The sequence below is a fragment of the Gymnoscopelus microlampas genome (assembly GCF_963454915.1).
Source record: "Gymnoscopelus microlampas genome assembly, chromosome: 13".
Classification (NCBI taxonomy): Eukaryota; Metazoa; Chordata; class Actinopteri; order Myctophiformes; family Myctophidae; genus Gymnoscopelus; species Gymnoscopelus microlampas.
In genome coordinates, this window is record NC_139950.1 from 51,262,459 (window position 1) to 51,279,538 (window position 17,080).

The following is a 17,080-nucleotide window of genomic DNA, read 5'->3' on the forward strand; positions in this document are numbered from 1 at the left end:
TGTTCTAATTAACATTTCTGTTTTGAACTGAAATAAGACAGCTTTGGGAGCAGAAAAGGCCTTTGGAGTCACAGGGTGGGGGGTGTTGTGAGGGGATTTCTGCAGGGACGCAGAGGGCATTTTACACCCGAAGGGGACGCATGCGTGCGCGTTCCCTGGGTGTGCAAAAAATAGTTACTTTTTGGGGGGGTTTCGTTTCCTTAATTCGGTACAAAAAAATTACTCCATGAAGTGTAGATGTCGGAGGTTTTTTCTTTTTCTTTTTTCTTCATCCCAAAAGTGTGGGGGGGGGCATCCCCTCCCCAATGGAACTGAGTATGTTCAAACCCCCCCGCTTTCCCCCCCCTCCTGCGTCCCTGGATTTATGTGGCTTATATCTTGGAATCGAAAAGTTCACCGGGTTCGATCTCCCGGCTCCATGTATGTCACAGTGTCCTCGTGCAAGGCACTGAAACTCTTAACTGCTCCCTATGAGCAGGTTGGCACTCAGCGTTGCCAGGTCTGCTTATTATAATTTCCCCCCAAGATTTTATTTTGAAAATAGCAGATCTACAAGCTCATCACGACGCGTTGTGAGCTCGTAGATCTGCTATTTTCAAATAGCTGTTGTATATGTTTAAAGTGCTCATTGTGGCCCATAGTCGCTTCTTTTTGGGCTTGTTTTCCTAGACCTGATTGCTTGTTTCTCTCACAGAATCTGGCAACACTGTTGGTGCCTTGCATGTTTTCCTCTGTGGTCGGTGTGTGAACGCAGCATCATGCACTCTGTAATGCACTATGGAGAAATCACACACTCTTTGCCATTGCATTATACATTGTCCTACAACCATAACAGGACTAAATGTTCAATAACATTATAATATTTTCGGTGAGTGTCATGGTTGTACGGCAAAGCCTAACTGAATGGTTGCCTCCGCCAGATAAAGGCAGTGAAATGCAGATCATCAGCGTCTGCACAGTAACATCCTGTAAGGGTCTTTCAGTGTACTGTGAGCACATCCTATTCCTTCAAAGGCTCACATAACACAGCCTTGTCAAGGTGGACACGTTCGAGGGTAATTGATCTGAACAAACAGAGTGACTTACTGCAATATCAACATTTGACACGACTTGTTGAGCCACACATAAATAAATGTGCTGTAAGAGACACCGCTGATAGACTATTGGGCCAAAGGTAACGTGTGAAAGATCACATCAAACCCATACATCGGATAGTATTGCTTTTAATCCACTAAAGTCCCCGCTTCGGGGAGAGCGTTCTAAAGTTAGAGGTGAAAATGTGTGACTCTGGACATTCCTTAGTGTTGTGTCTCTGTCTCCTTTGTGACGGTACAGTACATCTCTTTGGTTTAGCCTCCTGCATGGACGCTGTCCCCGTGCCAAGCTCAGGGGACAGTTTGGGGGACAGTGTGCCATCACCACCACCTGGCTATGCCGGGGCCGGGCCCCAAGGAGGACAAATGGTCCATAAAACAAAATAAAACATTTTTTATGTGCCAACTCATTATCGCTGCTCACTGGCCACCAAAACGTTTCCAACTACAGTAGAGCTATAACTAAGCTTCTTCTTATCCATGACTTTTTTTGGATTAATCAAATAATCGAGAAGTTTTCTTTTTGGAACTTTTTGTCACAAATCATTGGGAACAAATTGTAATAGATTTTCTTTTATGATCGACTAAATCAATTAGTCTGATTAACCGCCTAATTAAAATAAACTCTGGAGTCACGGTGGCGTAGTCGGTAGCGCTGTCGCCTCACAGCTAGAAGGTCCTGGGTTTGATTCCCGCCGGGGACGCTGTGGGCGCTGTGGGCGTGTTCTCTCCTCCGTGTCATCAGTGCCCATACCCTAGGTGGGGTTGGTGAAAGGGCCTACTCTGTGTGGAGTTTGCATGTTCTCCCCGTGTCTCTCAGGGTAGGTACCCTCAGAAAAACATGTAGTAATCCTGGTCTCTATACTGCCTCCCCCTGGTCAGCCGGGGCGCCTGATGGAGGGGAAAGGAACTGGTTGGAATAACGTGTTCCTTCCACGCTTTATGTCCTACCAGGGAAACTCCCCCCTGTCAGGTGATAAGAAGTTCAGTTGGCTCTCATGCATTGAAGGAGGCATGAGCTCGGCCCTGGCCTCCCTAGGTTGGCAGAGGGAGTGTAGTGCCCAGGATTACATAGACAATTGGCACATGGGTGTAAAAAATGGGGTTACAAAATCGTGGGATAAAAAAAAAAAATTAAGACCTGAGGCCGATTCAACAAAATGTCTTCTAAATCCTATGTTGCTATAATATCAGTGGTTCCCAAACGTTTTCATTTCAAGGACCCCCAAAATGATATGTATTTGGCCGTGGACCCCCATCTCAAAACATTTTGTTCCAGGGACCCCCAGAAGCAAAGATTTGAGTTACAATTCTGCTATTTTTGAATAGCCAAATAAACACCGATGCCTTCCCGGTCTTAATGGGTTAAAATGTATTACTTTTACTTTCGATTAACCGTTGCACCCAATTGCCAACGCTGATATTATGCCTTTGTCTCCCCACCACAGGTCACAGGACAGAAGACAGACAGAAGCAGGCCCGTAACCCCGCCCCCCGTCGACGGACCTGGGTGGCCAACATCCTGGACGTAATGGGACCGAGGAGGCTCAAATGTCCAGAGGAGGCTCAGATGACCCTATCAGGATGCAGCGGACAGTGGTACGTGATTTCCTGATGTCCTCCTATAAGGTGTTTATTGTAAACAGGTGACGGTGTAATCCAGACCGTCTGTAGATTTGATTTCAGGAGCATCAGCAACTGTTGTAATTACACCTCCTCGTCTCTGCTTCCCCTTCCAAGCCGCCATATATGGTCTGTTGGGCAGCTGAGCTTGTGTGTGTTACTGGGCTTTAAATCTAACTTAATGTGGCCTTAGCTTGTCATCGTCTCCAACACCCAGACAGGGAGGAAGGAGGAAGAGCCAAGTGAGGGAGGAGGGAGGAGGACGGGGGAGTAATGGTGGAGCTTAAACCTCGGAGAGCTTCAACTTTAATATAAATGAATGCCTGTGTGACTCATTTTTAATCAGCGCCTTAAGTCAGAAAACAAAACAAATAGATAAACAATTTTTATTTGTCGCAAGAAAACGGTCAGACAGCATTTATGCTGTTTGGGCGGCGAGCCAACATGCCTTTTAACGGCCACGGCTCCTAAGGGGCTGCCTAGAAGTGTGTGTGCGTGTGTGTGTGTGTGTGTGTGTGTGTGTGTGTGTGTGTGTGTGTGTGTGTGTGTGTGTGTGTGTGTGTGTGTGTGTGTGTGTGTGTGTGTGTGTGTGTGTGTGTGTGTGTGTGTGTGTGTGTGTGTGTGTGTGTGTGTGTGTGTCCGTCTGGGTGTCCGCAGCTAACCTCGCAGTCCACTGGACCGATGACTTGCGAACAAGAAATGTGACTGAGCCACATTTCTTGTTTCTAGGGGTAGAGCCTTTTAGGAGAGGGTCTGTAAGTGACTGAGTTTACCGTGTGTGTGTGTGTGTGCGTGCGTGCGTGCGTGTGTGTGTGTGTGTGTGTGTGTGTGTGTGTGTGTGTGTGTGTGTGTGTGTGTGTGTGTGTGTGCGTGCGTGCGTGCGTGCGTGCGTGCGTGCGTGCGTGCGTGTGTGTGTGTGTTTGTATCGCTATACTTGCGAGGACCAAGTATAGTAGAATTTGAAGAAATATACATTGTGAGGACCGTTTTCCTGGTCCTCACAAGACAAATGGTTGTTTTATAGTTAAAAAAATTTTTTTAGAGATACCTTTTCAATTTGAAAAACATTCAGGTCAGGATTAGACATTTAGAGGTTAGGTTTAGGGATTGGAATTAAAGAGTTAAACATGATTTATACTTAGTTGCGCGCCAGTGTCATGCACCGAAAAACAGCCGATCTTTAAGCTCACAACGCGTCGCAGCGCGGCGCGTTGTGGGCTTGTAGATCTGCTGTTTTTCGGCTTTAGGCTTACGGTTAAAAATGGCAAAATATATATATATTTAAATGACATTCATAAAATTGCTGTCCTAAAGCGTTGATGTCCTCACGAGTATAGTAAAACAAACGTGTGTGTGTGTGTGTGTGTGTGTGTGCGCGTGCGTGCGTGCACGCAAATCTTGTAAATTGCTGTACCGATCAGTGCCAAATGTTGTGTGCATGCTGCCAGTAGGCCAAGGAAGTACCTCCAATGCATTTAGTTCCGCGTATGTTTTATGTTTTTGGAATATTTATCTTTCATTTCACAATGATGGAAGTGAGTTGCAGTTTGATCAGCTTGAAACCTGAGCCCAGACATGGACTCGTATATCATAAATTCGTCATAAATTACTGACGTCATACAGTTGGCCAAATCAATCAGAGATCCCCATGGAAGCCACATGGTTATTTAGACCCTGTCTTGTTATTGTGAGAATATCTTTATCACGTTTTGTGAATTCACACAATGTCAGACCCACTGTCCCATCTCTCCACGTTCCGCAACAGTGGTGTGAAGTAACTAAGTACATTTACTCAAGTACTGTATTCAAGTACGATTGTGAGGTACTTTTACTTAACTGGAGTATTTCCAATTTTCAGTAGGCTACTTTTACTTCTACTCCACTACATCTCAGAGGCGAATATTGTACTTTTACTCCACTACAATTATTTGAAAACTTTAGTTACGTTTTTGATTATTATTACAAGTAACCACTTCAGCCCTTTACATTTCGGCCATTTGAAAATAGCAGATCTACAAGCTCACAATGCGTCGCGATGCGACGCATTGTGAGCTTGTAGATCGGCTATTTTCAAAATATTGAAAACGTGAAAACTTGTGAAATGGGACATTCTGCACAATGAGTACTTATACTTTTGGTAAGTACATTTTGATGCCAATACTTTTGTACTTTTACCTAAGTAAATTTTGAATACCTTACTTTTGCTTGTAACAGAGTATTTCTAATTTCTACATTGCAGTATTGATACTTTTACTTAAGTAAAAAAATATGTAGTACTTTTTCCACCACTGATCAACATGACATAAGAGATCCATAGGGATTACAGCCTGTCGTCTGTTTCCAGAAGCTCACACATAAAGAAGCTCCGGGCGTCTTGTTTTATGACGGTGACTAAAGTTCTGCTTCTGTCGCTGAGACTCTTGAAATGTAAAACTGCTTTTGAACTTCAGTTTTTATTGGCCCCGATAGAAGGAACGTCAATAATTTATGCAAAGGTCAAAAGCCGCGCCATTTGCATTCAGTATTTTAAGGAGCTTCTAGAACACACATGGGCAACATACGGCCCGGGGGCCGGACCCGGCCCTTTGACCATCTCAATCCGGCCCGCCAAGTCATATGCCATGTTAATGGGTTTGAGACAAATTCATTTAACTCCAATTAATAGTAATTAATATTTGCCATTTGAGAGCATCTGCATTCCTACATTTGTATGTACTCAAATGTTATATGTTTTAATGTAACAGTGAAACAGTCTGCCGTGAGTTCATATATAATGAATGCAATGTGTTTTATCAGTGACCTATGGAGTGGTGCATATCTTATAAGATAAGATACGGCTTTGACGTGGATTGTGTTATGTAATCTTTTCATTGTAACCTCGTACAGAGTACACCAGAGTGATACAAAAAGAAAAAGAAAGATCAACATTTTGTTGATGAACATATTCTTGTTGTGAAAGCAAGGACCTTATTCTAATGTAGTCTGGCATGTCTACCAAATTCACACAGTTGTAACATCATTCAGCACCATGTGTTTCAACTTTCAATTCAATTGTACAATGTGTGGCCCTTCACTCATTTTAGCGAAGTCAGTTTGGCCCTCTGGAAATAAATGCTGCCCACCCCTGTTCTAGAAGCTATTTCAGATTTACTAACCTTTTCCTTCTTCCCACGCGAGGCTTCATTCATACTAATGAACGCTGACACGCTGCCAAAAATCTGTCATTTTACAGAGTGTACAACATGACGTTTAACCACTTCAAGCCCTAGTGTCCCAATGTTGTGCCTGTTATGTTTTTATCCTCTCTTACCACCATGCATTGTGAGCTTGTAGATCAGCATTTTCTTTGGCAAAGAAATTTGGTGTAGAGAGGGAAAAAAGCTGTCCAAGTACAGAGACAACTCAGGTCTATTATTACCAAGGGTGCGAGTCAGTGGTTAAAGGGACAGATCTACAAGCTCTTGACGCGCAGTGGTGGAAATAACTAAGTACATTTACTCAAGTACTGTACTTAATTAACATTTTGAGGTATTTTTTACTTTACTGGAGTATTTCCAATTTTCAGTCATTTTACTTCTACTCCACTTCATTTCAGAGGCAAATATTGTACTTTTACTCCACTACAACTATTTAAAAACTTTAGTTACTAGTTACTTTGTAGATTTTGATTATTATTACAAAACATACAGTAACCACATCAGCCCTATATACATTTCATCCATTTGAAAATAGCCGAGCAGTAGATCTTCTATTTTCAAATGATTTTTTTATACATTTCATACATTTGAAAACTTGTGAGATGGGACATTCTGCATAATGAGTACTTTCTACTTTTGGTACTTTAAGTGCATTTTGATACCAATACTTTCCTACTTTTACTCAAGTACATTTTGAATTCCAGACCTTCACTTGTAGCAGAGTATACATTGCAGTATTGATACTTTTACTTGAAATGTGAGTACATTTTGCACCACTGTCGATGTGCCCACACCATGACGAGTGGTGAGCCTGTAGATGGTGAAATAATGTATGTATTTTTAGTGTGAAGTGGCTCGGTGTCTAAGTGCTGAAGGAATCAGGCTGACTGCTGAGAGAGAGAGGGTGAGTTATGTTAGGTGACAGAAGGACTAACATGATCCTGTCATCAAGCGTCTATTTATTCACAGTGAGGACAGATGCACATTTAGAACATGGCAACAGTACAAGAAGAATGTCTGTTACCCAGAGAAGTGTCAACTTATTGTGTATGTTTTGGGTTTTGGGCAGTGGTACTCAGATACTTTACAATAAAAGTAGCATAAAAATACTCTGTTACAAGTAAAAGGACTGTGTTCAAAAATGTTCCTTGAGTAAAAGTACAGAAGTATTGGCATCAAAATATACTTAAAGTACCAAAAGTAAAAGTACTAAAATGTTTGAAAATAGCCGATCTACAAGCTCAGAACGGGTCGCGATGCAGCGCGCTGCGAGGTTGTAGATAGGTATAAAATAGAGTTAAAGTGGTTAATGTATGTTTTATAATGTAATCATTTATATCTGCAAAGTAACTAGTAACCAAAGTTTTCAAATAATTGTAGTCGAGTAAAAGTACAATATTTGCCTCTGAGATGTAGTGATAGTAGAAGTAAAAGTACTGCAAATTGGAAATACTCCAGTAAAGTAGAAAATACCTCAAAATTGTACTTAAGTGCAGTACTTGAGTAAATGTACTTAGTTACTTTACACCACTGTTGAAGTGAACTTACTGTGCATGTGTTGGTTTGTGGGTTGTAGAGAGCAGACTGAATGAACGGTCCTTTCTTTTGGCCACCCTGCATGGGTAGCTTGTGTTATTTATCATAATCAGGGCCTCACCCACATCCAGGATGGCAGCGGGCACGGTGCCAAGTCATTTACTTTAGTGGTGTTTTACGAGCTTTAATCCTACGTATGGCAGCCTGGCTGCTCTGTCCTCAGCCTTCAATCACTAACTACTGCTCTCTCTCTCTCTCTCTCTCTCTCTCTCTCTCTCTCTCTCTCTCTCTCTCTTTTTCACTCTCTCTCTCTCTCTCTCTCTCTCTCTCTCTCTTTTTCACTCTCTCTCTTTCTCTCACTCACTCACTCACTCACTGTCTCACTCACTCTCTCTCACACACACACACACACACACACACACACACACACACACACACACACACACACACACACACACACACACACACACACAGAGTACCAAATAAACAGAAGGATGCTTCCAAATAGCAATGACCTTCAGTGACCTATAGCTCTGCGCTGTGTGTCTGTTGATGCTCAGTCCTGCTGCTGGAACACGTTGCTCTACACTTGGTGACTGTCTCCCTCTAGTGGAGAGCTGAGCTCGGTGCAAGTAGAGCGAGAGGGCAGTGTGTTTCTGCAGGTTAACAGCCACCTCACTCCTCCAGTGACATTTACTCAAGTACTGTACTTAAGTACAATTTGAGGTACTCTATACTTTTACTTCTACTCCACTACATCTCAGAGGCAAATATTGTACATTTACTCCACTACAATTATTTGAAACTTTATTTACTTTGCAGATGTAAATTACTACATTATAAAACACACATTAACCACTTTAGCCCTATTTTATACCTAGGCTATTTGTAAATAGCAGATCTACAAGCTCACAACGCGTCGCATCGCGACGCGTTGTGAGCTTGTAGATCGGCTATTTTCAAACATTTTAACACTTTTACTTGTGATACTTTAAGTACATTTTGATACCAATACTTTTGACAGAAAAGAACATATTTCACCGGTAGGAAAACATGTTTTTGGTTGCTCCACTGCGCCCTCTACAGATCTGGTCAATGGAAATGTCCTATTGACCAGATTTTTCCTTCCAGTGAAATATTTTCTTTTCTGGACAAAAAGTGTATTTTACAAAGAAGGTGGGGGTGCTGAGAGGCATCCCACCTCCGAAAATAGACTTTCAACAACACAAAACGGCCTTTGTTTAGGTGAGTAGCGAAATGGTTTAGTTTATTTTTTACTAAAGTTGGAGCCCTCACAGGACAGTGGGATTCCTCGTCTATGAGCAGAGCCCAGAGCCTGGCAGAGCGTTGGAGAGAACTCACTAATGCTCTGGACCAGGACTACAGACAGACACACTTGGTGACTGTCTCCCTCTAGTGGAGAGCTGAGCTCGGTGCAGCACAGGTGTAATGCATTATTCGTAATTAGCAGCAGTAGTGTGTTTTTTTCAAGTCGTTGGCAGACAGTTGTTTACTTTTGGTAAAATAATATTATCCACTGATGGACTAATTAATCATCATGCCTGTTTTCATTAAGTTCATCTCAAGGTGAGACAGCACTAATATCATGTTTTCTCTTCATTGTTGTGGATGTCTGTCACTGTGTGCCATCAAATGTGTATATGCTCACTTTTAAGGCATTTTATAGCAGAGGTCTTCAACAGGGGGTCTGGGACCCCTAGGGGGTCCTCAGAGCTACTACAGGGGGTCCTACAGGTTTTTACATTAACCACTTGAACCCTAGCATCCCTTTTCTGAGGAGAACTTTAGCCAAAAATAGCAGATCTACAAGCCCACATGGGTAACGTGATGATAATATAAGTGTAATAATAATATGATATAATGTATGTGGGTAAAGTGATGATAATATAAGGACACATTCAAGTATCTGACAATGTATAGTATAAAGTCACTAGCCTGGCATAGCCAGACTAATATCACTGTGTAGATATGAGTCTGGAATCTCTGTGTGGAAGATGCATTTCCAAGCAGCAGATACAACAAATGTCTCTGGTGATAAACCCGCCCCCTATTTTGGCCATGTCAATAAATGGCTTGTAGCTTCTTTTTTTTTAAGCTACAAGCTCACAGCGCGTCGCATAGCGATGCAGGCCAAGGACCCCCTAGCTGAGAGAGAGATGAAACAGGGACCCCCTCTATATTGTATAAAATTGTGTTTCAGATAAACTTGTGCTGCTCTTTTTTCCCACTACACCTAAATAACTCCTTGCCAAAAATAACCAATCTACAAGCCGATCTCTCGCGCTGCGAGGCGTTGTGAGCTTGTAGATCTGCTATTTTTGGCTAAAGTTCTCCTCAGAAAAGGGATGCTAGGGTTCAAGTGGTTAATGTAAAAAAAACAAAATCATATCACACAAAGATTTGGCGGACCCCCTGTAGTAACTCTGAGGACCCCCTGTCTGTCTCTCTGCTGTGTAGAGCCTGTCTGTCTGCGGTGTAGAGCCTGTCTCTCTGCTGTGTAGAGCCTGTCTGTCTGCTGTGTAGAGCCTGTCTTTCTGCTGTGTAGAGCCTGTCTGTCTGCTGTGTAGAGCCTGTCTGTCTGCTGTGTAGAGCCTGTCTGTCTGCTGTGTAGAGACTGTCTGTCTGCGGTGTAGAGCCTGTCTGTCTTTCTGCGGTTTAGAGCCTGTCTGTCTGCTTTGTAGAGCCTGTCTCTCTGCTCTGTAGAGCCTGTCTGTCTGCTGTGTAGAGCCTGTCTTGCTGGGGTTGCTATGATGATCAATTTACCATATTAGGGACATCCACAGGCGTCGACTTCCTTGATTGGCCAGCCCAACCCATCAGCGGATTGGTCAAACTTTGCATGACGCTTGTGCCACTGAACCAATATAAGTGGTAGAGCACACATTAGGACTCCATTCTGTTACACAACGAGACTTGAAGAATCTAATTTGATCCCTGGAGGAGCTGTTGTGAGAAATGTATTACTGGACGCTGCATCTGAACAGAGGACCACTGTTAGGCGGTCAGGCTGCTGCTGTTGCCATGGGAGACAAAGTCTACTCATTTGGAGGGTACTGTAACAAGGATCAGATTGATGTTCACATCTTCAACACAGTGGCTTTACGCTGGAGGAAGTTGACCCCAGTGACAACTGTAAGAGGAGAATTTCACCTTGAGGTTCCATCCAATCGCTGCGGCCACACAGCTGTGCTGATAGAAGATATGATCTACATCTGGGGGGGTTATACATATGACACAAGGGAATCCTGCAACGTGCTTTATGCATTTGATGTCGACACCTACAGATGGTTCAAGCCCAAGGTTTCTGGAACTGTTCCAGAAAGGAGGACAAACCTCACAGCCTGTGTCTTGGGGAAGGTCATGTTTATCCATGGAGGGTTCAATTGGACTGGCTACTATAATGACATCTACAAGTTTGACACCACAACAATGGTCTGGTCTTTAATTAACACCAGAGGCACTTCACCTCCTGCTTCATCACATCACTCTGCCACCATCATCGGGACAAAGATGTTTGTGTTTGGGGGCGGAGGCTTCTTTAACAACATCATCAGAGTGTTTGACACAGAGACCAACTGCTGGCTGAACACACCTTCTGCACAGGTTCTTCCAGAAAGACGCTGGGGTCATTCAGCCTTTACCTACAATGGAGAGATGTACATATATGGTGGAGGATATAGTAATCATACTACCATCAATGATCTGTGGAGATTCAGTCCAAAGACCTTCTCCTGGAAGAAGGTTGAGCCCAAAGGGAAAAGACTGTGTGGGATGTATCTGATGTGCTGTTGCATTGTGGGAGATCGTATCATCCTCTCTGGAGGAGAAAACAGACCTGATGACCTGTACATGTTAGACTTAAGTCCTAGTCTGAAGACAGTATGCAAGCTAGCAGTTATTCAGTACGATCTGGACCAATCAGAACTCCCACACGACATCAGGTGGGAACTGGAAGCCATGACTAACAACAGCAACAAATAAATAATATAAATAAGATGGGGTCCAATAAGGGGCGTGGCCTCATGTGGATGTCAGACCTCATGTGACCAATCTGTGACGTCAGTCAACTATGACATAATGACTCCATATATGGGCAGGGTTCCTAGCCCGATCTGACTGCCATTGACCTCCATTATAACATTGAAGTTAAATATATCAAATATAAAAGGAAAAAAGGCAAGGCTCCAGCCTCATCCAAATTCCATGTGAGAATTAAAAAAAATAAACCAGACATTGTTTATGTTTTTAAAAACAATTTGTTACGAAAAAATGACAAAAAAAATATCTCCACATTAATAGTCAAAAACCACGGGACCTTTTTTATTGTGTAAAAATTACATATGTAGCCACCTGCCTGAATGCCTCCACTGTAAAAAATATCACAAAAATTGCTAAATCTAAATGAAAAATGTTTAACACTCATCTTTTATTTACTTTAAAGGTAGGGTAAGTGATATTTTTGGGTTAAAACAAAAAGTATTTTGTTAAAAGGTTAAAGCACTATATTCTGATAGTAATCATTGCTATAGAGTGTTTGTTCAGTAAGAGGAGTCTCCCCGTCTCTCCAGCTCTTTAATAAACAGAAAATGCATTTTTCGGTAGGTGTCAAAATCTCAGCCAATCAGGAGAAAGTACACATTGTAAGCTTAATTTGTATAGTGTTCCAGTTCCAATTTTGTCTGCTCATTTCTTAGTGTCATCACTTCCAATTTCACTTGTTTAATCTATATCATGATTGAAATCTCTATCCTGGTGGATAAAATTGGAAATGAAACTGAAACTGAAACGAAAATGCATTTTCTGTTTAATAAAGAGGCGGAGAGACAAGGAGACTCCTAATACTGAACAAACACTCTATAGCAATGAGTACTATCAGAATATAGAGCTATTTAACACTTATTTTAACCAAAGCAAATCACTTACACCTTTAATTACAAGCTAAAACATAAAACTTGGTTGTAAAAAAACAAAGTTGTCCTTTAACTCTGAGGGTGTACAAATGGAACCAAATGGACCCGTAAGGGTCCATTTGGTTCCATTTGTACACCCTCAGAGTTACAGATCTGTTATGGTCATTCAGGGCTAGCTCTTTATGTGTTTCTGGTAATATTATCGTCTGCTCATTTTGTATGTCTGTGGCAAAAGTGTGTGTGGTGATTAGTAGTGTTCTTGCCTACCTATGTTGAATGCACTTATTGTAAGTCGCTTTGGTTTGGATAAAAGTGTTTGCTAAATGACTGTAATGTAATGTAATGTAATGTAATGTAATGTACATTCACCAGGATTTGAGATATTTATACACATACAGTATTCTGCTGTGGTCTGAGACACTTCTTGACACAAGAGGGCGCTAGAGTGTGCTGCTTCCACTGTTTCTATGTGAGGATTGTGGCTCTTTAGAGAGAGAGAGAGAGAGAGAGAGAGAGAGAGAGAGAGAGAGAGAGAGAGAGAGAGAGAGAGAGAGAAATAAAAACCTCAGGAAATCTTTGTTACTTAACAATTAATTATCTTCCATTTAAAAACAGCTTTTAATTTCTGTTATGGCAAACTGGGTTTACACGCTAGAAATGTTTTCCTTTTCTGAAATCACTTAAGCTGATTTATATCATTTTTTTCCCACTTGGTTGCCCATAATTAGATCCAAATGATTCATCCCTCATTACTGCGCGTATCAAACGTCACCCTGGAGCCATTTAAAACAGAGTTGGCAGCTACTTGCTATGCATGCGTTTGGATGCGTTTTGTGTGCAAATTTTAACATGTGTACACCAGGCTAAATGATGTTTATGTGTTTGCACATGATTTCCATCTTGGACTATTGGGGTGTGTGTGTGTGTGTGTGTGTGTGTGTGTGTGTGTGTGTGTGTGTGTGTGTGTGTGTGTGTGTGTGTGTGTGTGTGTGTGTGTGTCTGTGTGTGTTGTCCTCAGTGCTGAACATGCTGTTGTGGTGTCAGCAGCGTTGCCAGATTTTGCGAGAGAAACTAATAAGCAACCATGTCTATGAAAACAAAGCCCAAATGAAGCGACTGTCAAGATCAGTTTAGCCACTTTAAACCCATATTCATCTCAACGGCTGTTTTCAACACAAATCACGTGTGGTGAGCATGTAGATGTCTTAATTTCAAAACAAATCCTGAAGAGGAAAATGTTAAATGTTTTTTAAACATTTTAACACGTTTGGAATTGCAGTCTCCTGAAGGTGTTCTTTTAGGGCAGTTTTGAAAGTGATTAGGGTTTTACACTCCTCTACTCCTTTAGGTAGGAGCATTCCACATATTTGTTGCATAGCATGAGAACGTGTTCATTCCCTTGTTTGTGCCAAATCTGGGTTGAACATGATCAGTGGAGCTGCCGCTGGTGTTGTGATTGTGGACTTCATTTACGTTATTGAAGTATTTTGACAGATACATGGGTATCTTAATGCTGTGGTGTATCTTGTAGACCAGGCCCATTGCAAGTTGCTGTCCTCTGTCCTCTACCCAGGGGTCTTCAACAGGGGGTCCGGGACCCCTAGGGGGTCCTCAGAGTTACTACAAGGTGTCCGCCAAATCTTTGTGATATGATTTTCTCTTTTACATTAACCACTTGAACCCTTTATAGCATCCCTTTTCTGAGGAGAACTTTAGCCCAAAAAAATAGCAGATCTACAAGCTCACAACGCCTCGCGCTGCGAGGCGTTGTGAGCTTGTAGTTCTGCTATTTTTGGTAAAGAGTTATAGGTGTAGAGGGAAAAAAAGAGCAGCAAGAGTTTATCTGAAACACACTTTTTTACAATATAGAGGGGGTCCCTGCTTCATCTCTCTCTCAGCTAGGGGGTCCTTGGCCTGAAAACGTTGAAGACCCCTGGCCTAAGCCATCCAACCCTAGCACAATGAGCAGGGGTTAGATGGGTTGTATGTTTGAGGCCAAGACGTAGCCTTACCAGTTAGTTTTGGGATTACATTACATTACATTACAGTCATTTAGCAGACGCTTTTATCCAAAGCGACTTACAATAAGTGCATTCAACATAGGTAGGGAACAAAACTACTAATCACCAGAAGTATTATTAAAGTGCATTTCCTGCAAAAACAAGCAACCAAGAGTATACCTAGTGCTAAGGTAGAAGTGTAATATATCAGCTACCTACTTTCTTAAACAGATGAGACAAAATAGCAAAATCAAATGAGCAAGAGCTAATACAAAAAGTGTATCGACTAAACAAGATCCAATAAAACAATACAACAATAAAACAAGAGTTCGTACAACAAACTCTTGTTTTAAGGATGTCTGGAGCCTTGTGTTTAAGGCCTTAGTGTTGTTGTGATACCATGAGAAGCACACATAGTCAGAGAAATGACCTTAGATGAGGGCCACTGTAAATACATATTATTTTGGGGGTCTTTGAAGTGAAAAAGTTTGAGAAGAACCACTAATTTAAACAACTTTATGAAGGAAGCCCCTAAAGCTTCACTTTAGAAACGAGCCCCCAAAAAAATGCAACCCTACCAATATTTATATTTTACAAAATGACTTTACAGAAATATAAGCCCAAAATTGCTTATAATAAGCGGACATGGCAACGCCACTCAGTGGCGTATTGGTGGGCTTGGTGACTCATGCGTTAAGCTCCTCTCTGGCTCCCACTGATAGGTGGGGTCAACGTAATCCTTTAAGACCCCAATCTCTACCTCATCCCAAACCCAGCCTCTCTCTCTCCATACTCACTGTGTTCCCTCTCTCTCTGCGGTGGTCCCAGGCTGAGGCTCTGGTGGTCTGTGTGACATATGCCGGCTGTCAGGATGATTGTATGGAGGCCTGGCATGTACAGTACATGATGCACACATGTATCTACTTGCTCTATATGGACCTTTATGGACATGTTTTCATATATCTACTGTATACATTCAGTGGTGTAAAGTGACAATAAGTACATTTACTCAAGTACTGTACTATGAGTTTTTTTTTTACTTTACTGGAGTATTTCCAATTTTCAGTATTTTTACTTCTACTCCACTACATCTCAGAGGCAAATATTGTGCTTTTACTCCACTACAATGATTTGAAAACTTTAGTTACTAGTTTCGGCCATTTGAAAATAGCCGATCTACAAGCTCACAATGCGTAGTGATGAGACACATTTTGAGCTTGTAGATCTGCTATTTTCAAAAGATTTTTATACATTTGAAAACTTGAAATGGGATATTCTGCATAATTAGTACTTTTACTTTTGGTTCTTTAAGTGCATTTTGATGCCAACACTTTTGCACTTTTACTCAAACAAATGTTGAATTCCGGACTCTTACTTGTAACAGAGTATTTCTAGATTGCAGTATTGATACTTTTACGTAAGCAAAAAATGTGAGTACTTTTTCCACCACTGATAATTTCCGAACATGTTGGAACTTTGGAGCTTCACCTCTAAGCTCAGTGACTTTCCACTCTGTGTGTGTGTCCAGCCACGCTGCTCTGTGTGTGTGTGTGTGTGTGTGTGTGTGTGTGTGTGTGTGTGTGTGTGTGTGTGTGTGTGTGTGTGTGTGTGTGTGTGTGTGTGTGTGTGTGTGTGTGTGTGTGTGTGTGTGTGTGTGTGTGTGTGTGTGTGTGTGTGTCCACGCTGCTCTGAACACAATGACCTGCAGGGATTTCAAATGAAGCCGTTTTGAGGATCATCAAAACGGCTTCATTTGAAATCCCTGCAGAAATCCCTCACAACCAGCGGCCTGAGACCATGAGCTGTGTTGTTAAAGCCTTCCATTTTATTCCCTTTCCTCCAAACACAAGCCACGCTGCTGCTTTCCAACTAAACGACACTGAACTCATTAGGTTCTGTGGCTGGGACGGAGCAAGAAAACATTTATGGTGCTTTCTTGGAGTGTGTGTGTGTGTGTGTGTGTGTGTGTGCGTGTGCGTGCGTGTGCGCGTGACGTACAAATCGTCAGTGTTGAGCCTGATTTATACTTGGTTGTGTGCACTGAAAATAGTGATCTACAAGCTCACACAACGTGTGGTGGCGTGATGCCCACGCGCGCAACTAAGTACAACTCAGGCTTTAAATGATCCATTCACTAGTAAAGGACCACAGCGGCAATAAAGATGCATCCATTCAACAGATGTATTATAAGAGACACAGCAAACAAAACTAAACTAATGAATGTGTGCAAGAAAACTCCTTCCTTCTGTTTCGTCGCTGAGGGAAGCTTCAGTGGTTTTCAACCTTTTTCGCGTCAAGGACCCCCAAATTGACACATATTAGCCCAGGGACCCCCATTTGAAAAGATATGCCAGGGACTCAACCATTTTGATTTCTTGGGGGTCCCAATCTACACAGTAATATCCTCAACAGTGTTCATCTAACTCTGAGAGTGTACAAATGGAACCAAATGGTACAAATGGAACCAAATGGACCCTAACGGGTCCATTTGGTTCCATTTGTACACTCAGTTACATACACACAAGGTTCAATTTGGTTCCTAACTATTCATTTGTCTGGGGACCACCTGGAACCCGCTCAAGGACCACTGGTGGTCCCCGGACCACTGGTTGAGAACCAATGTTCTAGGGAATCCACCTGGGCATGACGGACCCCCCCTTTTAGGACCCCTACGGACAGAAGAGGAGAATCAGGAGGGA